The following is a 26,253-nucleotide window of genomic DNA, read 5'->3' as shown; positions in this document are numbered from 1 at the left end:
AGATTCTGCCTTATGTAGTAACCAAACACTCCCGATATATCAGAGAAGTGAACGACACCTTGCTTCCAATTTACTGTATTTTCGTTACCTTGAATTTTAATCAAACAAACCATTTACAGGCTAATCAAATTAAGGAAACTACCAACTCTCCTAATAATAAGACACATTACCTAGAATTGGGAAATAATTTAATCAAACAAAGCAAACTGAAATTAACACTACCATGGTGCATGCATGAGAACATAGTTTGAGTTGCTCCATGAATTAGGAGCGTTGGTAGAATTGTATCATAGCTCAATTGTGTTAGTTAATCCCAATCTTGCTAATTCATTAGGGATTAGTTACTTTGTTAGAAAACTCACTTAGCCTAGAATGTAATCAATAGGTAGTTTGGGCAAAACTTGTAATTTGGCAAATATAAACTAAGTGATGTGTCGCAAAGTTGCACCCCCTTGTTAAACCGACGCTGTGGTTGCCAAAACATCATTGGCGCCCATATATGAAAGGAATCACCGTCACCACTTCGTAATCATCATAATCACATTCAAATCGTTCAACAATCGTTTCCTTTATAGTATATATGTTTTTTTTCTGAAATTGGTGGGTTTGCAAATAAATAAGTGGTTTTAGCTAACAGACTTAATATTATGTGATTTTAGGTAAGTTTATATCTCAAAAAATAATTGATTATGGTAACACCTTATCAACCTTTCAAAGTGGTGGTCAATATCATCAAAACTATGAACAGTCTTTCCAAAAAAAGGAAAATTGTTATATATCTCCTCTCATTATTTTACGCAAACTAAATAATGGAAGTTTCAAATATCGAAAATTTACGTGTGTATATATATGTGTGTATGTGTGTGCAGTCATTATAAGCGTTTTACAACTTATTCCAGTGATAAAAGCATGACCAAATTATGTAACTTGGGCAGTTTGTAGTTAGAACAAATATGAGTGGGTTTACTAGACCAATAAAATAGTGGATTAGTTTAATCCATATAACACTTATTATAGGAATAGACGCCAGAAAAGAAAGGTCTTAAGGGTCAATGATAAATTCACAAACTTTTTGGTCAATCAAACTTTTATAAAGTTTAATTATGAAAGTCCTGGGGTTAATAATAAAGAATTCAAAAAAGGTAATGCCAAGGCAAACAAAATATTTTAATGTAATTTTTTTTAAATATGAATGTACGATTCATATACTATAAATTATAACTAATATGCTTCAGCTTTTTATAAAGTATAATGATTAGTTATAATATGTATTACGCGTTGGTTAAGCTTTCCATTAGGATGGCCTCCACGCCATGGATTCATCTATAAATACTGGATATTCTTAACGTTCTTCAAGTCCTCATAACTCGAGTGAGCAAGTCGATCCAAAACACACACGTGTTAGCATCAGATCATCATCAAGTTCATAGAAATGGCCAAGGTAGAAACCTATTCAGTTATTCAATTTGGTTATAACATTCTTGACCTCAATTTGTACACTGATTGCTTATGCAGCAAAAGATTGTTGTGAAGATGGCGGTGAACAACGAGAAGAAAAGCCGTAAGGCTCTGAAGATCGCTGTTGGTGTCCCGGGTAAGTTGTTCAAAACATATTACTTAATTTTCCTTACATATTAGTTTAGATTTAAATAATCTGAAAAGTTAACTAGTCAAGATTTGCGAATGGCTAAACAGGTGTGGAATCGATGTCTTTCGTTGGTTCAAATAAAGATCAGATTGCATTAACCGGTGAAGGAATTGACTCAGTTGCATTAGCAACGTTGTTAAGGAAAAGTTTAGGTTACACTGAGCTGGTTAGTGTTGGTTCGTGTAGGGGTATGGTACTAAACCCGGTTTTACGACCCTAAATTTATTATGTTTGGCTTATTTTATTATATGGACTAATACAATGTTATTGGGCTGAGGGGGTTTTGTGGAGGTAACCCTAACTGGGCTAGGTCCATTAGGGTACCATGATGATGGCCATGAGACTCTCTATATAAGGAGGTCTCCACCTCCTTATTAAGGGGTCATGCTCAATAAGAGCCACCACCACTTTTTTATGTCTGTAAACAAGAGATCTTTTAGATTTCTTAGCAGTCACCTCCACACCCCCGAAAAACCATTGCAGGTCTCAAGCAGCCGAAGAAGAAGATCAAGACGTGGTTCGTTCATCTCGAAAATCCGTGGAAACATCGTCATGGATCAGGTCAGATTCATTTCATGCTTCGACATTGGCGCCATCCGTGGGACGGCAACGAACTACCCTTCGATCTTCATCTCGGCTGTCAGATCTCTCCCAGGAAATTCAGATCCGGAAGTTTACAGAAAAAGGCTTCAAGGCTTGTTCTATTAAAGCTCAAAAAGATCCATAGATCTAAAAGAGGCTTCCAGATCTGTGCGAAAAGAAACTGCCTGACTCGAATGGTCAAGTCTCCGGATCTGTGATGGTTTTAAATCTGCTCCGAGCTTCAGATCTATCTAGATCTGATTTACAGATCTAGATCTAGATTACAGACCTGGATTTTAGGTTTAAAATTGCAGATCTAACTCTTAAATTGCAGATCCAGAAAGTATCAGATTTCCGCCGCCATGTACGCGCGCCCGTGGATTCTCACTCCACAGCCATGCATGTGCCACCGCGGAAACCACCATGTGGGTTTTGCGCAAGAGACCTCCGCCATGCACGCGCACTCGCGAGTCACCACTCTATCGCCGTGCATGCGCGCATCAGGCTACGCGCCAAACTTAAAGGTTGGGAATCCTCATAATATCCCATATGGCTACGCGCCAAACTTAAAGGTTGGGAATCCTCATAATATCCCATATGGCTACGCGCCAAACTTAAAGGTTGGGAATCCTCATAATATCCCATATGGCTACGCGCCAAACTTAAAGGTTGGGAATCCTCATAATATCCCATATGGCTACGCGCCAAACTTAAAGGTTGGGAATCCTCATAATATCCCATATGGCTACGCGCCAAACTTAAAGGTTGGGAATCCTCATAATATCCCATATGGCTACGCGCCAAACTTAAAGGTTGGGAATCCTCATAATATCCCATATGGCTACGCGCCATACTTAAAGGTTGGAAATCCTCATAATATCCCATATGGCTACACGCCATGCTTAAAGGTTGGGAATCCTCATAATATCCCATATGGCTACGCGCCACGCTTAAAGGTTGGGAATCCTCATAATATCCCATATGGCTACGTGCCATGCTTAAAGGTTGGGAATTCTCATAAACCCATCAGGCCAAGCGCCAAACTTAAAGGTTGGGAATCCTCATAAACCCATACGGCTTCGCGCCGAATACAAGACCGAACGCGGCTCCGCTCCGTTCAACATGCACACCACCATGATGCTTGAGCGCAGTCGCATATCACATGCTCATGCACCACATATGCTCACGCATATTACATATGCTTACGCATCACATGCTCTCACATATCACAGTCTACGCGCACGCGCATGCAACATCTGCGCCTGGCGCATGACACAAAGTCTACGCGCACGCGCATGCAACATCTGCGCGTGGCGCGGGACATAAAGTAGCTCGTAAGTCGCCTCACGCGCAAGCTTTATTATTCTTATAGCTTGTAAGCCGCAACTCGCGCAAGCTCAATTATTATTATAGCTCGTAAGTCGCCTCACGCGCAAGCTTCATTATTATCATAGCTCGTAAGCCGCAACTCGCGCAAGCTCCATTATTATTATAGCTCGTAAGTCGCCTCACGCGCAAGCTTCATTATTCTTATAGCTCGTAAGTCGCCTCACGCGCAAGCTTTATGTTTCTTACAGCTCATAAGTCACCTCGCGCGCAAGCTTCATTATTATTATAGCTCGTAAGCCGCAACTCGCGCCAGCTTCATTATTATTACAGCTCATAAGTCGTCTCGCGCGCAAGCTTTATTATTCTTATAACTCGTAAGTCGCCTCGCGCGCAGTTTTTATTATTCTTATAGCTCGTAAGTCGCCTTACGCGCAAGCTTTATTATTCTTATAGCTCGTAAGCCGCAACTCGCGCAAGCTCAATTATTATTATAGCTCGTAAGTCGCCTCACGCGCAAGCTTCATTATTATCATAGCTCGTAAGCCGCAACTCGCGCAAGCTCCATTATTATTATAGCTCGTAAGTCGCCTCACGCGCAAGCTTCATTATTCTTATAGCTCGTAAGTCGCCTCACGCGCAAGCTTTGTGTTTCTTACAGCTCATAAGTCGCCTTGCGCGCAAGCTTCATTATTATTATAGCTCGTAAGCCGCAACTCGCGCCAGCTTTATTATTCTTATTGCTCGTAAGTCGCCTTACGCGCAGGCTTTATTATTCTCATAACTCGTAAGCTGCCTCGCGCGCAAGTTATGTTACATTATTATCGAGATGCGCGCTCCATCTTTTATCAGGCCTCGCGCCACTATGATGCGTGCTATATCTTATTTATGACAGGGCACCATCATTATCATAAGGATCGCAACATGTCACCATCATGAGGAAAACCTCCCAAAACTCAAAGACAATAAAGACAAGGCCAAAGAAAAGGGAAAAAACCGCCCCATGACCTAACACACCTCATAAAATCCAGCGCTCCACCTAGACGCTTGCGCGCCCAGGAGCAACGCTGGACTTGGGGGGCTTGTAGGGGTATGGTACTAAACCCGGTTTTACGACCCTAAATTTATTATGTTTGGCTTATTTTATTATACGGACTAATACAATGTTATTGGGCTGAGGGGTTTTGTAGAGGTAACCCTAACTGGGCTAGGCCCATTAGGGTACCATGATGGTGGCCATGAGACTCTCTATATAAGGAGGTCTCCACCTCCTTATTAAGGGGTCATGCTCAATAAGAGCCACCACCACTTTTTTATGTCTGTAAACAAGAGATCTTTTAGATTTCTTAGCAGTCACCTCCACACCCCCGAAAAACCATTGCAGGTCTCAAGCAGCCGAAGAAGAAGATCAAGACGTGGTTCGTTCATCTCGAAAATCCGTGGAAACATCATCATGGATCAGGTCAGATTCATTTCATGCTTCGACAGTTCGGTAGAGGAGAAGAAACCGGCTGCTCCTGCCAGTGCTGTTGCGAGTCAGACACAACCGCCCATGTGTGTGCCGTATCATGTATACGAAGGCCGCTATAACGACGATCCCTCAGCTTGCTCTATCATGTGAGAATTAACTCATCAAAACAAAGAGAATTTCGGTTGCTTACAATACAGATGCTTCATGCTTGAAGAAACATGGATCTACTCCCCTTAACGGGTCCTAGATCCGATGAGCCAACAGGGTAGGATACGGTTAACTGCTGATACGACACGCCTTGATCTTCCTCTCCGGTTGCTCAGATCTGTCATAGAAAAGTGGGGGAGTGGAGGTGACTGCTAAGAGAATGAACTCTTGTTTACAGACACAAAAATATGTGCGAGCCAAGGGTCCAAGAGAAGGCCCTTTTCATGTATGATAAAGGCTCCTTATATAGGGACTCCATGGCTACCATCATGAACCCTAACCTTTATTGGGCCAGGCCCGGTTAGGGGTTACCTCCACAAACCCCGGCCCAATAATAATTAGTAGACAATAATAATAATAATAATGTAATAAACATAATATATTATGTAATAAATAAAAGGTCGTACCGGGTTTGACGTACCCTACACCTACAAGTCCCCAGTCCAGTGCTTCTCCTGGGTGTGCAAGCGGTTTGGTGAATTGTTAGACTTATAAGGAATGCTCAGGAGTGAGGAGTAGTGTTTTTTTGACCCAATGCTTTCTATATGGACCTTTTTGCATGTGCGTCTACTTTGTTTCGGGTTGTAAAAGGTTTTAAATCATGATGGCGATTTTGGCGCGTGGGCCTTTTTATCATAAGATGACACGTGGCCATACGGGTGTATTATAAGGTTCTCATCCTCAATTTGGGGCGTAGCCATGTGGGTTTTTTTACAAGGGTCCCAAACCTTTATGTTTGGCGTTAGCCGTTAGGGCTGGCGTTGGCGTTTAGCCGTTAGCACTGGCGTTGGCGTTAGCCTGTAGCCGTGGCGTTGGAATTAGCCTGTTATTTGGACGTCCTCCATCCAAAGATGACAAGCTTGTCACTTTCGGCACGCACATCGGGTATAATAGGATGTCTTCCATCCTCGGGCGAATTATGAGGTGTGCCCAACCTTATATTTGGATGTCTTCCACCGCGCTAATGTAGTGGTGATATACCATGATAGTCCCCCAGTTCATTGCTGCTAAATAATGTTAGTAGCATTGAACTTGTAATAATAAACTTGTTATTAATGTTTTCAATCACATGCGCGGATGAGTATGAACAACTTTTTATATCATGACAAAAATGATATTTGTTGATTTAATATACTACATGAGATTAAATAATTTCTCATAGTCGTTATTTACTAATAATCGTTTTAAAGATTTGGTAATACTCACGTTTTTTAGTAAAGTCTATGACATCTCCATTTCATTTCATAAACTATTATGCAATATTAGTTTATTAATAAAAATGGAAATTGTGTCAAGACATGACTTGAGTCTCCGCGCGTTTTATAACGGTATGTTGTTTAAAATATGAAGAGATTCACTTACATTGTTGAGAGGATTCCACGCCTCTGACGCGAGACATCCTTGTTTTGTTTTTGTAGACCATAAAAAATGTCTCAAAACTGGAGGGGTTGATGTGAAACTTTAGGAATTAATTCCCAATCTTCCCACATGCTACGGATCATGTCTAATGAGTGTTAGCTTGAATATTTAATGATTTCATTTGCCTCCTATCGCTTCCCCATCGAATAATTTGATTACACCATCAATATGTCTGACGGCTTGTACAAATTGAATTAAGGCCTTCACTGGAATTTGTGTGTTTGAGAAGATGACGAGGACGACATAACACCATGGAGTGATAACGCAAGTTACCCGCGGTGATCAGTTTTCTTTGTGACCTGCGGAAGCCGAGTTTGACACGCGGTTGTTCGGAGTTCATTCCTCTCGAACATGTAAGTGATCCGCGGTTTGCCTGCAAGGGCTTTCGATTGACCCGCGAATGTTCCGGTTAAGTTTTATACTTGATCCGCGTGGCGGAAGTGACCCGCCGGAACTTGCACGGAACTTTTTTGTTGATCCGCGGAAGCTAGAAGATATTACCGCGGAAGCCATAAATGACCCGCCATTGTTTTGTTTGGAGTTTTTCACGGGTCCACGGAAGCTGAAAACGACCCGCCATTGTCTTCCTCGGAGTTTTTTAGGTGATCCGCGGGAGCTAGAGGATATGACCGCGGAAGCCATAAATGACCCGTCATTGTTTTGATTGGAGCTTTTCACGGGTCCGCGGAAGCTAAAAACGACCCTGCCATTGTCTTCCTCGGAGTTTTTTTAGGTGATCCGCGGTGACGTGTTGACGGAAACCAACATGCAGGCAGCTAGGCGGTTTTTCTTAAGAAGGTATTGTCGTCATTTCTCAGCCTTCTCTTTTATGTGGAAAAGACAAACAACCACTTCTTTCTTTTATACTTGGAAACTTGAAGCTCCTAGAATTAATTTTTTAGATTGTGCAAATTGGTCCATAATTAGTCTAGATCTGTACAGAGTAGACTTTGAGTTGCATTAAATTTATTGATAGGTTTAGATCTTGTTTATAGACCATCATATATATGATTCCAAAGATGAGGGACCATTATGAAAGTTGAGAATTAATTCACTTTCTTGGAAATCCTTTTCACGTGCACATGTTGCATTTTTGCGACATGCGATTGTCTAGCCGAAGCTTCTCACTAGGGCCCATGGTGGCCAGATTTGATCCGCGGTTGCTCGTTAGTGATCCGCCAAAGCTTTTTCGCGGCCCGCAGAAGCCAAAAATTGGTCCGCCAGTGCACGCATGAAACCGCGAAAAGCATAATTAACTCATCGGAGTTTGTATGTTGCTGCAGGGAATGCATGCGGGTGAGGTTGTCCAGCCGGAGCTTCGCGGGATAGTCCGAGGCTGATGTTATGGAGGTCGCGCGATACTTACTGCGGAAGGCAAAATGACCCGTTTGGAGTCTTGCTCGCGACAACAGCTTTTTTATTATGTCTACTAGAGACATGTCCACTTGAGACTAAAGCGCCCGGATGACCCGCCGTTATGTAGTGTGGTTGATATGCCGGAGCTATGTGCGTTTGCTAATCACAGTATAATTGTATTGAATGGCCTGCAAACGCATTTATGCGCGTTTGAACATGGAGAATGTAGACGTTGTGCTTTCTGCTCACCATGATATCTCATAGTGCAATTGGCACCAGGTGACTTGTGTAACAAGTAACCTTTCACATCGAAAACATATCTAAAAGCTTCACCAAACGATCTGCAGTTGCCTTCGAACAACTTCTGCTGATAAAATAAACTAAAATCCACCCCCAAAGTCTTCAAATCCCGAAAGGGTGAACACCGATTCTCCAACTCCTCTAGAAACAACGAGAGCAGATGAACAACAGATGAGTAAATCGTAAGTGATTTCACGTTGCATAAAACCTCAAACACCATTATAAGATCATCAAACAGTGTCCTCTCTTCAAGTTTCTTGCAAAATCCATTGTACTTGATAATCGCCGTTTCAAGAACAGGGAGACCGAGTGTAACTTCAAACCGTGGGAAATTATTCCCCCGAAACTCGAAGTATTCAAGGTTTGGAGTGGTAAGATTACATCGGTTGACATATTTACTGTAGTACACAATTGTTAACTCCAAAAGACACGGAGCGTGTACCTTCAAAGTGTTTCCATCTGTTTGAAGATGACAACAAACCAACTTTAACTTCTTTAACGCGGGAAACCCTGAAAACGGATCAAGATCCGTAATTATCACCCTTTTGAGATACAAATTTGCTAGATTTTTGAACGATCCAGATCTTGGTCCAAAAAACGAGCAACACATGGGTTCGAGGCTGTCAAGCTTCAACCTTTTTAACGAATCCCATGAAGCAAGCGACATGTTCGGCCAACTCGTGTCTTTTCTAGCCCGGATAATATTTGCATCGAGTTCTTCAACACCTTCCTTAACCGCGTAATCAAAAACCTTTTTCAAGATCTTGGCACTGCATATTCCACTGCGTGTGAAGCTTAGTTTAACCAACTGAGTCGACCGACGAACAGATGACGCAGCGTAAACGAATTTATCGAAATCATTGAGTTTTTTAAACCTATAGGAACTGAATTTGAGAAAAGGAACATAAGTCCATTTAGAAGACCATGTTTTCGACAACAACGAGGTTTTAAACGCTTGTTCGGTTTCAAGAGATGAAAGAATTCGAAACTGTAGGTCTTCTGGTAATGCCTTAAGCCTATCCGCCATTGTTGTGTTGGTTTCTTGTTGTTCTTCATGTAATCTTTTCACCAAGGTTTTGGTTTCTTGTTCTTCACGTAATCTTTTGATCGCCATTCTTGTATGTAGTTATGAAAATATGTGATTATAGTCGGAGATGAAGATTAAATCAAGATATATTGATTTGTTTGACGGTGTATTTTGAACTTACCATATATATGTCTTAGGTAAGTAATTAAATTTATTACAACTTACCGACTTACCGTGTATATTTTTATTATATGATTTATGAATGTAAATCATAAAGTAACAAAATAGTTTCAAAATTCAAAATATGAATGAATTTTCAGTTTGTTATGATCGTGTTATTAGTGTTGTATCAAATATTAATGATTCAAGGAAACCCATCCCGGAAAAGATTAACTCGATGGGCAGCCGACAGAAACCCATCCCGGAAAAGATTCAAGGTCGTTTAACAAAGTTTTTTGTCTCAAAATTGCCGAAGAAGTGCAGCGGTAACAATTTGGCTGATTTCGTTCGACGACATGGGGAGATTTTCGACTTGTATATTGCGAGGAAACGGGATAGATTTGGTAACAGGTTTGGTTTTGTAACCATGTTGGATGTGAAAGACAAACAAGAGATGGTGAGAATTCTTGTGCTATTCGTATGGGTGACTATTGGTTACACTACAAAAAAAATGTCGTATAGTGACATACAAAAAGTGTCATTAAATAACAAAAAAATGCCACTAAAGTCTCGAATAAGAATGTGCGGCAGACAAATAAAGCGTCATTAGAAGCGGTGACGCTAAAGCCTTTTAGAGGCACTTTTTAGTTGTGTCGCACAAACTTTTTAAGCTTTTAGTGGCACTTTTTTTTTCCAATAAAAATATATTTTGTGGCAAAAATTTTGCGTCACTAATCACTTGTAGGTAAATTTCATACTAATTTTAGTGATAGAATTTCCATTAATCATTTATAGTATAAAATAAGAATAAAACCATAAAATGTAAAAACAAAATATTGTTACTTTAATTAAAAGTTCAATCGTCTTAAACTTATTCCAAATGTTTACAAACAATTTCCAATAAGTGTCAAACTAAGTTATCAAACATATAAACACAAAACGAAAAAATGTTGCAAGATTAACTAGCAAAGCACTCATCGCTTCCAATGTGGTTTCTAGTCAGTCATCTATTGTTACTTTGTCACTTGTTCTCCCTAGAAAAGTAGAAGGCATCCCCAGGTTCATCAGCATGTTTAGCACTTGTCTTAACCGAGTCCTTTCTTACAAGGGTTGCAACACCATCTCTACCACCTTCCATTGTTTCCTATCAATCTGGATTATATAATTCTATGTTCACAAAATAAATTCAATACAATGTAGCTTACGGTAAGATAATTCCTAGAGTAAGATCATCTCCTGTATTTTCAAAAACTCTTCACATAAGCATCAAATTGAGCAAAATCAAATATTAAAAATTAGCATCACCAAAATTATATAGAACAATAACTAACTCGTATATTTAGATAAAGGCGCCCAAAGTAAAACTCAGCATGTAAACCTTCTAAATGCACTTTGGTTTAGGATTTGAAGTATTACTACAATGACAATTAACACATAATACATAAATAAAATTGTTGAGAAACCATTAACTCATACATTTACAAACCTTGAACTTTCTCTAGCGGGCTTGTCACACAGATTACTAGAGCCGAGAAATATTCATGACGCCTTACGTTGAAGATTAATGTTTGTCATTTTGCCACACTTTGAGGATCATATTCATAATAGCCTCTAGAAGACTTCAGCTTGCTCACACTAAAATCTCCGTAACACCATCAAAAGCAACTAAGCAATAGAAAAAATAATTAAAATTTCATTATCACAAACACCAAAATTTATTAAAATGTTTTAAAACACATTTCGTACACCTAAAACCGATGAGCTACAGTGAAAAGAAGTTTTCTCATCTCGTTCTTTGATAGGCCAAGCTCTTTGCTAAAAGACTATGTGGGCCTTCATCCTTACAAAACAAATATACAAGAATTATATATTTTACTACTTTTTAAACATATACGTTGACATAGTGGTGCGCATGAAACCAAAATAACCAATGTTAATCGAATGAACCAAACCCAAAAGGGAACGTTTGTGTTTATTTTCTTCACACCATTAAGTAAATTTAAGTGTAAAATGATAAAACCTTTAAAAAAGGGTCACACAAATCATGTTACTAAAAAATTATTACATGGACAAACCCTGAATTGTCGAACCAGTGTTTAAGAAAAAGATTCTTGCAATTATCATGAGGCCAGATGCAGTAAATAGTATGAAGAGAATGACTATTATATGGCATAACTAATTTGGTTCTAACCTTGATTTATTGTAATGGAGCATGCATTATTTTCATCTAATGATCCTTTCGACCACCACCATAAACTGTCTCAATGCAGCAACCAAAAAACAAAGGCACATAATATGGGGTCTGATTTATACAGCATGTGCATTATTAAAAAAAATATATGTCAAACTAAAAATAAATTAAATTAAAAGTCAAAAACTCACCACAAAATTTTTCATAGATGAGAAACTGCAGGATGAATAGTTCTTGCCTACACAAAATAAAATTATACAGTTATCAAATCACCATAGTCAAAACTAGTAAAAAAACATGAACTCCAGTCTTTGGATTTCAAGCAATTACTCGATTAGGGTTGTGAATCTGTCAAGTTAAGGCGATTTGTGATTTAAAGCTAACACTATTAGGATGAAGAATATGTAGCTTAATTAGGATGTGTCGAACCTGTTGAATCAATTAGGATAACGAGACCATTGTGAGACTAAATTAGATTGTGAGGGTAGGAGTGAAAGAGGTAAAGAAATAAGATTTCAAGACTACACAAACCTATGCAGTGCGTATCATTATAACTAATGGGTCGTCACGGTTATAGTCTAGTATGCATGCAGCTTCTAGTTCGCTATAACCAATGGCTTTGATACCAATCTGTCACACCCTCAAAATCCACTAACGGAGTTTTACCGTCAGAGGGTGTGAACTGGCAGGATCGGAATCATCAGTTATAATCAAACCATAAAAACGTTTAAATGCAAATAAGTGCGGAAGCGTAAAACCTTAGTTCAAAAGTTGCGTCACGCAGGACGACTTAAAACCAAATATAACTGTTAAAAGCAAGTTTGCAGAACAAAAGTCTTTTCGTTTAATGCATGCTCCTAAACCGCGCGCCCGCCTCGGCTACCTGAGAATAACATACTAAAAGTGTCAACACAAGGTTGGTGAGTTCACAAGTTATATAAGATAAATCGGTTAGCGTTTTGCGTAACCTCGTTACGGCGTTTCAGTGTTGCGTAACCACGTCACGGCGTTTAAGTGTTGCGTAACCACGTCACGGCGTTTAAGGGTTGCGTAACCACGTCACGGCGTTTAAGTGTTGCGTAACCACGTTACGGCGTTTAAGTGTTTTGCATTACCAGATAGTGTTACGTCAAATTATATATCGATAGGTAGCTAATCTATACAACAAGTATCGCTAAGTGGTTCGAGACCGAAGCTGACTGTTTATCAAGTGCCCGTCACCAGGTCAACCCAGACCATGGTAAGTGTTAGCCAAAATTACACCCACTCAACCTCCAGTTGAGCTTAGCGTCGGGTGGGGTTTGTCAAACCCAGTAGTACTACTCAACAGTGACTCGCTATTCCAAATATTAACCGGTTCGATGTGTGGGACTTCAAATGTTACGTTTGCCGCTTAGCCTTTACAAGTGATATATAATTTATAACAAAATCTTAAATATGCGTTTATCTCAGAAAATGCGTTTATCAGAGTATGTTATCTCCCCCAAGTGAAAAACGTTTGAAAACAGTTCAAAGAGCGGGGTAAGTGAAACTCACTGTTTGCGAAGAATATCCCGATATAGATCACCAAGTGATGCGCGTCGTAGAAACTCTCTAGCGTTCTAAATAACAAAGAGATTTTCTAAGTATCGGTACGTTTAACGAGTCTCTAGACTCGGCACATAATACCTATGCACGTAACAGATTTCGTGTTTCGTTTGTGAATTGTGTGTGACTTAAACAAGTACAATTGTGATACGATACATGAGTGAGCAATTACTTTCGTGTCACGTACTAATAACATACTTTCCTAGCAATTATCCCCGTAAGGGCATTTTGGTCAACAAACAAAATTAACTAACCATTATTCCCCATAAGGGCAATTTGGTCAATTCATGGCAATCAATTAGCAACTATTCCCCGCAAGGGTATTTTGGTCAAAACATAACAAATATATAAAAACTATCATATTTCATGCATTTTTACACAACTCAGCAGTTAGTTTCATTATGACAGAATTTCTACTTGAAAGATTGTACTATTTCACCGATCATAACGTCTCAATTAATTCACCAAAAATCACCACAGAAGCATACATATCTTAGGTTTCCAGAACATATTTTATCTTATTTTTATTCCACATATTTTTCTTATAATGACCAAAACATTACAGCAAACTCATATCAGTCAGATTCATGCGCAACAGGATGTTATTTGCAATTCCCGTTAAACGAAAAATCCAATAAATGCAAGACCACTTGGGTTTGGTTCCTAACTCAATGAGTCAACTTCCAGAAGTGGAACCAACCCAATTGGCCTCGTGGTTCATGAGATATAACATTTACAACTTAACCTAACAGCAGGTCTAACAGCTCAGCTTTGCACCACGTTTTTGTAAAATAATAAAAGTACACTTCTACTTGTCCAAAAATTACAAACTTATACTTCATGGAAACTAGACTCAACCTAGTTTACTGCAGTACCCACAATCTCAACCAATTTTCACGTTTACACTTCGTTACAGTCATTTAAACATCGTATACACATTCTGCCCAGATTCTGTTCACATCAAAACTTAACAATTTCACTAGCCATGGATCACAAATAAATCATATAACATGCTAGACACTAATACTACTATCCATGCATCTCAATTACACCATACATACAAGATTAGGGTTTGTGTTTTAACTCAAATCAAAGACAACAATGAATCATGCAACAACATCAATCTAGTTATCAATTCATTATCCAAATAACAACAATCATATTAACCATATACATGAACAAAATCGGCTGCCTAGGGTTTGTACTTAACCCATTAAACATCAAAATTAAACAACAAGAAGGTAAAGGATGATCAATTATACCTTCCTAGCACCTAGTTCTTGGATTAATCACTTGATTTGATGTGTATATGTGTGTGTTCTTGTGGACGGCAGCCGTGGAGAACAAAGGAGGGAGGCCGATCGGGTCTTGTGTTTAGAAAATAATTTAGGGTTTAGTGTTAAGGTTATATTTATAATAATACAAGTTACACTCTAGTCCCTAATCCTTCAAGTGTTACATCTCTAGCCTAAACTAGTTGGTTCTTGTTTCTTGTTTAACATTCCACATAACAATCAAGTAACACACATATACCTAACACATAATTATCACATAATTAGTGTTTTGACGTTTGTCGTTTATTTATCAATCGTTCGCGTCAACTCGTTTGCGTTTCGGTGCAAATCCCGAAAGACTACACATGTAGTAAGTGTTAAGCGTCATTTAAACCCTAGTTTAAATGTAATGAAGTGTGCGTTATAGATTCAACGATCTTAAAGTTTGAATTGACGGAGTTGAGTTAACGGGGTTAACCTGAAATTGACGATTGTCACAGAAATATTTAAAGTAATTTTCAAAATCATTTTATATCCAAATAAATATGATTCTGATAACTAAATGTTAGTGATAATTGATGAGTAAAGTCTAGTTATTTTGATCATAAAACATAAGCCAACGAGTAAAGACGAAATTTTAAAATTAAAAATTTATCTCCTTCGAAAATTCAGTATAAAATATTTTCACCCGAGTTTGAATATATCCGCTCGAATTTGCAAATTTCCCTCGTTGTTTCTCCAAAAAATTATTGATGTCCCGCTCCTTTGTAAATCACCCAGTTGAATACCAGTTGATGAAGTCATTCTTATGTCTCGAGAAACCCTAATCCCGAGCCGCCAAAGTTTTTTTCAACGACCTCTTCTTTCCGGAATCAGTGAAGTCCTCTCATGATCAATTGGTAAGGCATTCGACGACCCTCACAATCTAATTTAGTCTCACAATGGTCTCGTTATCCTAATTGATTCAACAGGTTCGACACATCCTAATTAAGCTACATATTCTTCATCCTAATAGTGTTAGCTTTAAATCACAAATCGCTAAATGGCTTTTTATTTGTAGTGTTAAGAGCAAATGTAGCAAGGTTCACATTGGAATATGGTGAAATTAACATTGGTTACAAGGCTACCAATGACACACACGGTGGTTCTAAAAAGAAAGATGGGACAGATTTTTCTTCCGATAAGGGTATGACTACAATGTTCAATTTGGATGGAAGATCCTTTAAGGAGGCGCTCACCGGAAGGCTTGATTCTGTCAGGAAGTACCGGGTGGTTGTTGTTGAGGACCGGGTTAATGCGTATAAGAGTCTACATGGGAGAGCCTTATTGCGAAGATGATTGATTTGGACACCTTAAAAACATCAAAATCATTCAAAAGGAATTGCATCATGTCGAAGGTAAGGTTCAATATTTAGGTTGTATGATGGTGATGATATCCTATGAGGAAAAGGACTCGGCAGCAACAGCGTTTGAAGCGTCCAAAGAGATTATTGGGAAATTAATGTCTGTCTATGTTTGGGAGGGCCAGACTTTGGGTTATGAACGTCTTGCATGGCTAAAGTTACAGGGGTTACCTCTTCAATTGCTTGCAAGTGAAGTTATAGACAAGGTGAGTGAGGTGTTTGGGATGATTCGGACCTATCTTATGAGTACATTGGAGTGTTAACAGGCGATGTTAAGCGGATGGCAGAGTAGATTATACTTCAATGGCGCGACAAGAGTTTTCAGGTTTGGGTGTCGGAGGAGAGGGAGACTGGGACGTGTCGGAGGAGGTTGACGGCGAGGGACTGGATGTTGATAATTGTGTAGCAGAGGCTGAGGGTGGAATCAAAGGTGGCGACGGTGATGATCCGGAGGATGGTGTCGAAGCTGACGTGGCCGGCCAGAAGGGTAACGGTTCCGTTAGTCCGGAAACGGAAGGCTCTTTAATGCAGAATATTGACCCTTCCGTAATTGTTGGGAATTTAAAGGAAGGTATTAATGAGGAGGTTTTTATTTTCGGAGACAAATTTGATTTTGATAAAGTGGAGGTTCATGAGTTTCTAGAAGACTTAATTTGCAATGTGAACAAACGTAAAAAGAAACAGGTTTTCTCAGGTGTGGGCCGACCCAGCCCAAGCTACTCTAGTAGCTTAGAAAAGAATAAGATAGGGAAAAAGCCCAAAGGTGTTGACCCTTTTGGACTAGATTAACTTCTTGGGCTTAATGAGGAAGGGATTCAAATTCAAGAGGATTATGATGGTGGAGCTCAGAGGATTATGATGAGGGGCATGCTTTGGGAACAGAGGAAGAGGAGGGTCGGTCTTCGGTCGGAAAGGGGTTTCCTTTATCCTCGGGTAACAGTGATTTTAATGCAGAGAGTGTCATTGAGGCGGAGACACAAGCGACAATTGTAGTGGGTGTTAAGCTAGGCGCTCAAGTTGAGGTCTGTGAAGATTTCATTAAGGAGAATATTGTTAAGGAAGGTGTACAAGCAGGTTTGGAATGAATATTTTATCCTTAAATACTAAAGGTGTTGGGGTTGTTGGGAAAGATAATTGGGTTAAAAAGTTAAAGGAGGAAAATGGTGTGTCTGTTATTGCATTGCAGGAGACTTTGTGTAGTCATGTTAATAATTTTAAACCTAATCGATTTTGGGGTAGAAAAAATTTGAATGGGAAGGTGTTGACTCATTAGGCAGATCTGGGTTTGTTGATGGTGTGGGACCCTAGTGTTGTTTTGAAAGATTGCTCTGTTAAATATCAGAACTTCATGCTTGTGTTTGGTCGCCTTAAAGAAGATGACACCAAGTTAAATTTTCTTAATATTTATGCTCCTAAAAAACGGTGGATAAATGTATTCTTTGGAGTGCTTTACTATCTTTTATGAGGGGTAGGGAAGGCCTTTGGTGCCTTTGTGGTGACTTTAATGCTGTTCGAAATGAAGATGAAAAAAGAAATTCGAAATTCAATCAGTCGGGTGCTTCGGATTTTAATTCTTTTATTGATGAAGCTTGTCTCATGGAGTACGGGATGAAGGGTAAAAGATTCACTTTTTTGACAGGCGCGGGGAATAAATGTAAAATGAGTAAACTGGATAGATTTCTTGTGTGTGGATATTTTTTTAGCAGATGGGCTGAGGCTTGTTGTCGAGCACTTCCTAGGAACCTTTCAGATCACTGCCCGATTCTTTTGTCTTTGGTTAATAAAAATTTTGGTGCGAGACCTTTTCGATGGTTCAATTCTTGGCTCGATAGGGATGGATGTGAGGAGATGCTGGTGAATGCTTTGGATCGTTATCAGTCAGTGGGTTCTCGTGATGTTACTTTATCTAACAAGTTTCGGTTTCTTAGGAATTTAGTTCGGAATTGGAAGGCTAAACAGGACGTCACTGAAGGAGAAGAGTCATGCACTTTGAAGGTGGAGTTAGAGAGTCTTGAAGCTACTATGGAACACAGAGATCTGGTTGAGGAAGAGGAATGGGTCTGGGCTGAGTGTAAAAATGGGTTGGAAGAGTTGGAACTACATAGATTGAAATATTTGAAACAACGGTCTCGTGTTCGTTGGGTTATGCATGGGGATGACAACACAGCTATTTTCATGGTGTGATTAATGGTAGGAAGGTTGTTAATGCTATTCAGGGGATTTTGGTGGATGGTGTTTGGGTTTTAAGCCTAGCTTAGTCAAACGGGAGATTCTCAAGTTCTTCAGGGAGCATTTCTCATAAGCTCTTCGTGTTAGACCTACTCTTCGTTGTGATAACATTAAGAAGGCTCCTTTGGACTTTGTAGACGACCTTATTCAACCTTTCTCTAAGGAGGAAATAAAGGAGGCAGTGTTTTCTTGTGGTGCAGATAAAGCTCCTAGTCCCGATGGGTTTAATTTTAATTTTATTCGCAGGTTTTGGAGTTTTTTAAGAGGATTTCTCTGGTATTTTCACAGAATTTTTTGATACAGGTGTGATTAATAGAGGTTGCAGTTCTGCCTTTATTACTCTCATCCCAAAATGTAAGAAATCGGTCAGCCTGAAAGATTACAGACCTATCACTTTGGTTGGTATTATTAGTAAAGTGATCTCGAAGGTCTTAGAGGCTCGTTTGAAGAAGGTTATGGATTCAATTATTTCTGATACTTAGTTGGGCTTTCTGAGCGGGCGCTTTATCTTAGACCGGCCCTTATTAATTAATGAGATTATGTCAAGAAGAAAGATAAAAAGGATTTTTTTGTTGAAGGTAGATTTTGAGAAAGCATGCGACAATGTAAATTGGGGTTTCTTGATCTCTATTCTGCAGCAGATAGGCTTTCCTGAGAGGTGGTGTAATTAGATAATAGGTGTCTTACATTAGGCAAGATCGGCCATTCTTGTTAACGGTTCGCCTACTTCTAAATTCCAAAGTGAAAAGGGGCTGCGTCAAGGGGATCCTCTATCTTATTTTTTATTTTTGGTTGTTATGGAGGCGCTTTCGTGCAAGATCTATAAGGCCATTGAAGAAGGGGAATTCAAAGGGTTAACTTTGGCAAAGGATGGTCCAGTTGTTTCGCACTTATTTTATGCTGATGATGCCCTAATTTGGGGTGAATGGTCTCGTCTCAATGTGGCTAATATGGTGAGGATATTGAGGTGTTTTCATGCGTGTTCTGGCCTTAAGGCTAATATTCATAAGTCCAACCTTTTTGGGCTCGGTACGAGTGGAAATGAATTGGGGGAGATGGCTTCTATGATGGGCTTCAAGTCGGGGTTGTCTCCGTTTGAGTATTTGGGTATTTTAGTGGGAGCGAATATGAATAAAATAAGCAATTGGTGTAAGATTGTTGATGTCTTTGAGGCTCGTTTGGCTCTTTGGAAGGTTGTCGGATTCATGATTGATGACGTGGATACCCTTACTCACCCAGGGAAACCTAGAAGTTAAGAAGCAACAATCACAAGTTGTTAGACAAAGAAGCTCAAAGCTTCCTCACCAAAGCTTCTAGATTGACCATGGAAGCTCCTCGCTACAGTAAACCTCATAAAAGTCATCTCTGTTATGATATAAAGCTGAAACATACCATAAATTATAGATGTCGACATGGCAGGACAAAAGCAGAAAACAAGTTACTCTGAAATGGTATTACTTGTCTGCATGTGTTAAAAGAGGAGTTGACCATTTCCTTTTAAGAAGCTTATGCTTCCCAAAAAAGCTTCTCAATGCCTATAAAAAGAGGACTTCACCCAACGGTAACATTCATTCACACTTATCCTATATCTCTCTACTCCATCTCCATACTTACCCTCTTATAACCTCTTGTATAATATAACTGATTCCCACTCCGGTTGATCGCAGTAGACCCCTTTCTGCGGTGAGACTAACTAGTCATGTTTTCTTTGATCTTAGCAGGTTAGGGAGCTGTGTTAGTTTTTTACTTTTGGACCGCCATACCTTCAATTTTCGTTATACATGTTGTAGATCAATATCCATAAACAAATTTTAATTTACCAAGCTTAAATTTCTTTAAGGCATTTGCCCGGATAGCATGTTATTTCTCCGGTTGCATCCCAAGTTCACTCTCTAACATGAAATAACTTACTTCTTTGTTTAGGAAACTCAACCAATTTGTTGTCTATATTGTTGGCCCAAACTTGATCTTTGATATTGAATTAATAAAGAAATATGATGAACAATAAGATATGATCAACAATCTTTATTGATAACTTGAACTTAGATTGAATGATCTAAACGTTCTGATGCAGCCCCTATATATTTATAGATCACCAAAAGACATGATGATTAGGGTTGCAACCTTTCAAGAACCACAAAACAACATACACGTGTTTTGCAAGTTGCAAACTTTACATATGGACACTCTAACCCCAAGACTTTATACATACTTAAACATACTTTCAACTAATTACATCACGTCCCTTGTACTTATTGATGACGAGTGATTAATATACTACATGTATTGGATTAAAAAGAAAGCCGATAACCTTGTAGATCAATTGACTTCAAAGAAGAAAACTTAGACAAGAAAGGAGGCATGAATGAACTGTTGTCAATGCCTACACCTAAGAGATGCAGTTGTTCAAGACTAGTCAACTTTTGCAGCAAATCCTCAAAGCAAGGGCATTGAAGCTTTAATGGATTCCATGATAGATCTAACAAAGTCAACTGCATCAAGTGGGAGATTTCAATCGGGATTTTTCAGGTGAAGCCAACTGAGATAGAACAAGGCTTCTTAATTTCTTTAGACGAGCAATCTCATGATTTGGACGAAATACAAAACACATTATGATGAAAAGTATTTTGTAGATCCGATAAGTTTCAACCTGAGTAGATTTGCGGATCCAGTCCAAGCTTATGCTTTTATACCATTTGGTGGAGGGCCAAGGTTGTCATGCTCAGGCTACCAAAGCTTAATATTATTGTGTTTGTGCATTATGATGTAACACGATATAACTGGCTGGTGATATAGCCGATGAGCCTATTCTCATGGATCCGTTCCCGTTTCTTTCCAAAGGGATGCCTATAAAAATTTCTCCTGAGTCTGAATACTAGCCACATTGTAAATCTCAACTAGTTTGTTGTACTATTTATTTCCATCTTAATTCTTATATATGAACTAGGATTTCAGTTTGCATCAACTGGTCTTAGATCGATGTTTATAGTTTGGAAATAGTATGTTATGTGTTACTCCCTCCATCCCATTAAAAGTTTCCATATTTCCTTTTTTATTTGTCCCATTATAAATGTTCACTTTCAAAATTTATTAGCCAATTCCAAGTTTACCCTTAAACACACACAACCAGCATTAATAAATAATATTGATAGACGCAATTTACAAGGGCATTGTTGTCATTTGGTAAGCGAAAAAGAGTAATCATTTAATCTATATTAACTTTGTATTTTTCAAACCATGACACTTCTAATGGGATGGATGGAGTAATTATTTTGAGATTGAATCATTTTGACGACTAACTAGTGTATTGAATATGTACATTTCAAATCACCAAAACGACGAAACAATGCTTCGAAACGACAAAACAATGCTCCAAAACGACGAAACACTGCTTTAATTAACAAAACTCAAGTCGTTTGGATCACGTTTCAAGTTAAGTTATACATCAATCGACTCGTATTCTTTTTCTAATCAAAAGCCCTAAAACATTAGTTCGAATAGGAAAAAAAATATAATGTCAAAGTCCTTTTATTTGTGTGGGGGGGGGGGGGCATTGGCCAACTTTTTTAAAATTTGGGATCGCCATTTATGATAAAATGAATAAGGATTATTATCAGTCAATTCTATTCATTAAGGATTATTTAAATCTAATAAACCCAAATAAAATTTTTCATTAAATGATCCATTAAATTTAAATCAATGCGTAACCTTGACTCAGTGATCAATTTTTCATACATTAGCTTTTCATTATATAGTTGTTAATTTTTGTCAAACTTATAAACTAGAAAACTAATTAGTTATCATGTTTTATAACAAAATAAATACATTTAATGCATTATTATTATTATTATTAATAGACATATACGTGTATATAATATAAACTTACCGGACAAACTCAACAAATATCTACAAAGGATTAGGGATGAGATCGTACCGTACCTATACCCGAAAGTACCTGTACCTAAAATCTGGATACTCATACCCGAATTATATGGTACGGGTACAGGTACTTTGGGTACGGTACTCGCTTTATACTCCTTTGTTGTTTTTTTTTTAAATCTCCACTAAACTAGGTATCGGTAATGGTACGATGCCGACAATCAATTATCTATAATACCAAAACCGTAATACCACAACTATAACCGTAATGCCGCAACCAAAACATAATACCAAAACTAAAAATGAAACAAATCAACCATAATATAAAATTCATTCAAAATCAAGTTATGAATACCAAAACATGCAAAGTATCAAATTTTTTTTTATCAAAATCTATAAACCAAAATTAACTTATACAAAGAAAGTCAACATTCGTTTAATCTTCGCTAGTCATCTTTCCATTTTCCCTTTTTCCTTTTCTTTGTTTATGTTATCCTCAATTTCTATAGAAAAACAAGAGATAAAAATAATACATGTTATTTAATGATATACACAATTACACATACATGAAATAAAAATATACGAATACACAATATATAAATATACACATATAGATTGAGAATGAACTTATTCAACTAATATATATTATGTTTTGCAAATCTCGTTTGAAAGTTAAATATGAGTGTTGGAAACCTAATAAAAGCCCCTGCATATTATAAACGGGTACCAACACCCGTAATACCCATACATGTACCCGAACGTACTCGTACCTATAATCAATAAATTTGGGTACCCATACCCGTACCCGATACACACGTACAGGTACGGATACAGGTACGGGTACGGGTTTTCAGGAAAAAAATCTCATCCCTTCAAAGGATCATCAAACCTCAATTGTGGATGTTGTTAGTTTCTCCTTGTGTTTCTTATTGGCTTTACCCATCTGTGCTTCCTCATCTCGTATGACTCAATGACCCAATCACCATGCTTACCATAAAGTAAGTTCCCCAAAACAATTCCAATTACAAACCCACTTCCAACTCCTAACAACACGATCACCCAATTAGTTTTATCACCTGGGAAGAAAGACCCACACTCAATGTTCTTCGGTGGAAGCGTTAGTGTCCTTAAAATTTGGCATTTCTTAGATAAAGGTGTTCCACACAAATCGGGATTACCCATGTAGGAGTTGTTCTCAAATGTAATTAATTGTTTCCCTTGAGGTATGGCCCCATGAAGATGATTGAATGACACATTAAAAATTTCAAGGAAACCAAGTTATGACAATTCGTGAGGAATTTCCCCTGCTAGCTTGTTTTGGGAGAGATCCAAAGATTCAAGATTCTTTAAGATGGGAGGATACGACCTGTAAGATGGTTATTTGAAAGATTAATGGATTGAATCCCATGTAGATAATACAGTGATTCTGGGATCAACCCTTCAAATTTGTTACTAGAGAGATCAATAACTGTGAAGATGTTTAAAATACTAGGGTACTCCATCTTGACACCTTTGTTTGTTAGCGTCATCGAGTACCTCACTAGAAAATTCGACTTTGGGTCAATATGCAGATATATTTCCATAACAGAGGATTTTCTAACATTAAACGATTTCATTGCATTCCATGTTTGAAATAACTTTTGTTGCAGTTATCCACTAAAACCATTGTTGGAAATGTCTATGATGCGTAACTTGAGGAATGGTGAGCCAATTGTAGCCGGACCTTGAATCACACCAAAAAACTTATTGGATTGTAAAATGAGAACTTGTAGTTTAGCAAGAGTTCCCAACCAAAATGGAAAGACGTCTTTGAAAGAGTTACCTCCAACATCGAGAAATTCTAATTTGGTGCAATTAGTCAATGATTTTGACAGTTGACCTGTAAATTGATTTTCACTCAAATCAATTTTCTTCACCAGACTTCTTTGAGTAAAGGCATTCATCATTGGCCCATGGAAGTTATTTCTTTTTAAATCCAAAACTTACAACAAACTGGCAAAGTTGCCTAAACATGGAGGAAGCATTCCAGTCATGTTGTTAGAAGACAAATCTAACACTTGAAGGGATTTCATTTCACATATCAGTGGTGGTATTTCACCGATTAGTTTATTGTTTGAGACATCGTAAATAACCGTGGTTAGCGGTGGAACTGGAATTCTTCCTTGTAGCTGATTATACGAGATCTTGAATTCTTCCAAACGAACCCATGGGAGAAAATGGGGTTGCCTATGAAATCCAGTGATTAAGTTGTTTGAAAGATCAAGAATCTGTAATGTTTCTTTGGTATTATTCAAAATCCACTCTGGGACAAGGCCGGTAATGTTGTTGTTGCTAAGATTTAAGATTGCCAATTTTTTTGGGAGTGCAAAAAGATTGGAAATTCTCTCGAGTTGCATGATGAGAGTCCTAGATAAATCAATTCTGGTAACACGGTCAGATTGGTGTAGTTGGTGTCGACTAATGATACTTTTTTATAACCTAACAACAAAACTCTGAGTTTGGTGAGTCCTACGAACGTACCAAGGTCCAGTCTGCCGCTAAAACTGTTATCTTCTAGGGTAAGCCATTCGAGACATTTGAAATTGGAAAACGAGCTTGAAATTTCTCCTTGTCTATGATAGTTAATTTGGTAAGGTTCATAAAAGAAGATGGGATATGACCATAGATAGAATTTTGCCGCATTGTAACAGCACTAAGTTTGGTAAGATTCGAAAGAGAGGGCAGAATTTCATCATATATGTTGACATAAACTAGACTCAACACTTCAAGGTTTGTCAGTCGGCATAACCATTCATGTATGCGTCCCTTTTCACAAACTTCCAAACCAACAGGGTTTGAAAGACGTCTTGGCAATGTAGGAACTAAGCCCATGAGCTCATCTTCACCAAGTATCAAGAGAGTCAGCCGGGTCATGTTAGAGAGAGAACGTGGGATGCATCCAGAGAAATAGCATGCATAAAGGGACAAGTATACCAAATGGTTTAGTTTGCTTATGGATTGTGGTATACTCCCAACAAAACTTGTGGCTCCCAGATCCAAATGCTCAAGTAAGGTGTTGTTTTGAAATTCAGGTAATGAACCAGTGAGGTTTGGGTTTTCGCTCATATCAAGATATTTGAGATTGGGTAAATGAAATATTTTTGACGGAAACCAATCTCGAAGCCGACAACCTTGAAGATCAATTGACCTCAAAGAAGAAAAGTTAGACAAGAAAGGAGGTATGAATGAATTGATGTCAACACCTGAGAGATGTAGTGTTTCGAGTTTAGTCAAGTTTTGCAGCAAAACCTCAAAACTAGTACTTGGAAGCTTTAGCGGATTCCATGACAGATCCAACAAACTCAACTGCATCAAGTGCGTGATTTTAATCGGGATTTGACCACTGAAGCTCGAATAAGATAGATCAAGGCTTCTTAGTTTCTTAAGACGAGCTATTTCAGATGGAATTTGCGATTCAACAAAGTCGTTCATAGAGAGATTAAGCATTTGAAGATGAACAAGGCTGAAGAGTGAACTATTGGACTTGATAGGTCCACGGAGAGAGCTTTGGCTCAAATCGAGCCCAATCACATGGCCCTTATTGCTACAAACTACACCATCCCACAAGCAACAATCAAAATCATGATCTGATGTGTTGCTTGTGATCTTCCTCCAAGAGTCAAGCTTTTGAAACCTTCCAGCATCAAATGAAGCATAAGGTCGATGTAGAAAGCTTTGCTTAAATTCAAACAATGCTGAACACTCTTTATGATGGCTTAATAATGAACTAATACACGGGCTAATGACTAATAAGTATACAAAGGAGATGATTTGCATGAAACTGAAAGCCATGAAGAAGTAGCTAGGTTTAATTTGATAACTTGATTATTTGTAGAAGTTACAGTTTTGTTTATATAGAGAGACTATTTTGTATATTAAACACTCAATCATTACAAGATAAGAAATGAACGACGGAGAAAATGTGATGAAAGTAGTGGTGGGCTAGTAATTGATTGTGAACGATCATTCACTTACTTTGCTGAAGATTATTTTGTTATAATTGTAATTATATGTTGTATTTAATTTAGTTGTGGTTATAATACTTTGGTGGACTGATTCCAAACACTCTATGTGACTTCTTCCTCTTGTCTTTCTTGGTGTTTGAATATTATCAATATCAATTGCAACTTGCTATCTAAAGTGAAGTGTCCATTTT

The 26,253-nt window shown here is 38.3% G+C and overlaps 1 pseudogene; it reads right to left on the bottom strand.

The window, feature by feature from the left end:
- Positions 1 to 22,964: 22,964 nt before the first annotated feature.
- On the bottom strand, positions 22,965 to 25,889 carry LOC143558260 (receptor-like protein 6; annotated as a pseudogene).
- Between the last annotated feature and the right edge of the window lie 364 nt (positions 25,890 to 26,253).

The sequence above is a fragment of the Bidens hawaiensis genome, unplaced genomic scaffold (assembly GCF_021521415.1).
Source record: "Bidens hawaiensis isolate Kalapana, Puna unplaced genomic scaffold, B.hawaiensis_p1.1 tig00019386_1, whole genome shotgun sequence".
Classification (NCBI taxonomy): domain Eukaryota; kingdom Viridiplantae; phylum Streptophyta; class Magnoliopsida; order Asterales; family Asteraceae; genus Bidens; species Bidens hawaiensis.
This window is presented reverse-complemented; position numbering and strand designations above follow the sequence as displayed.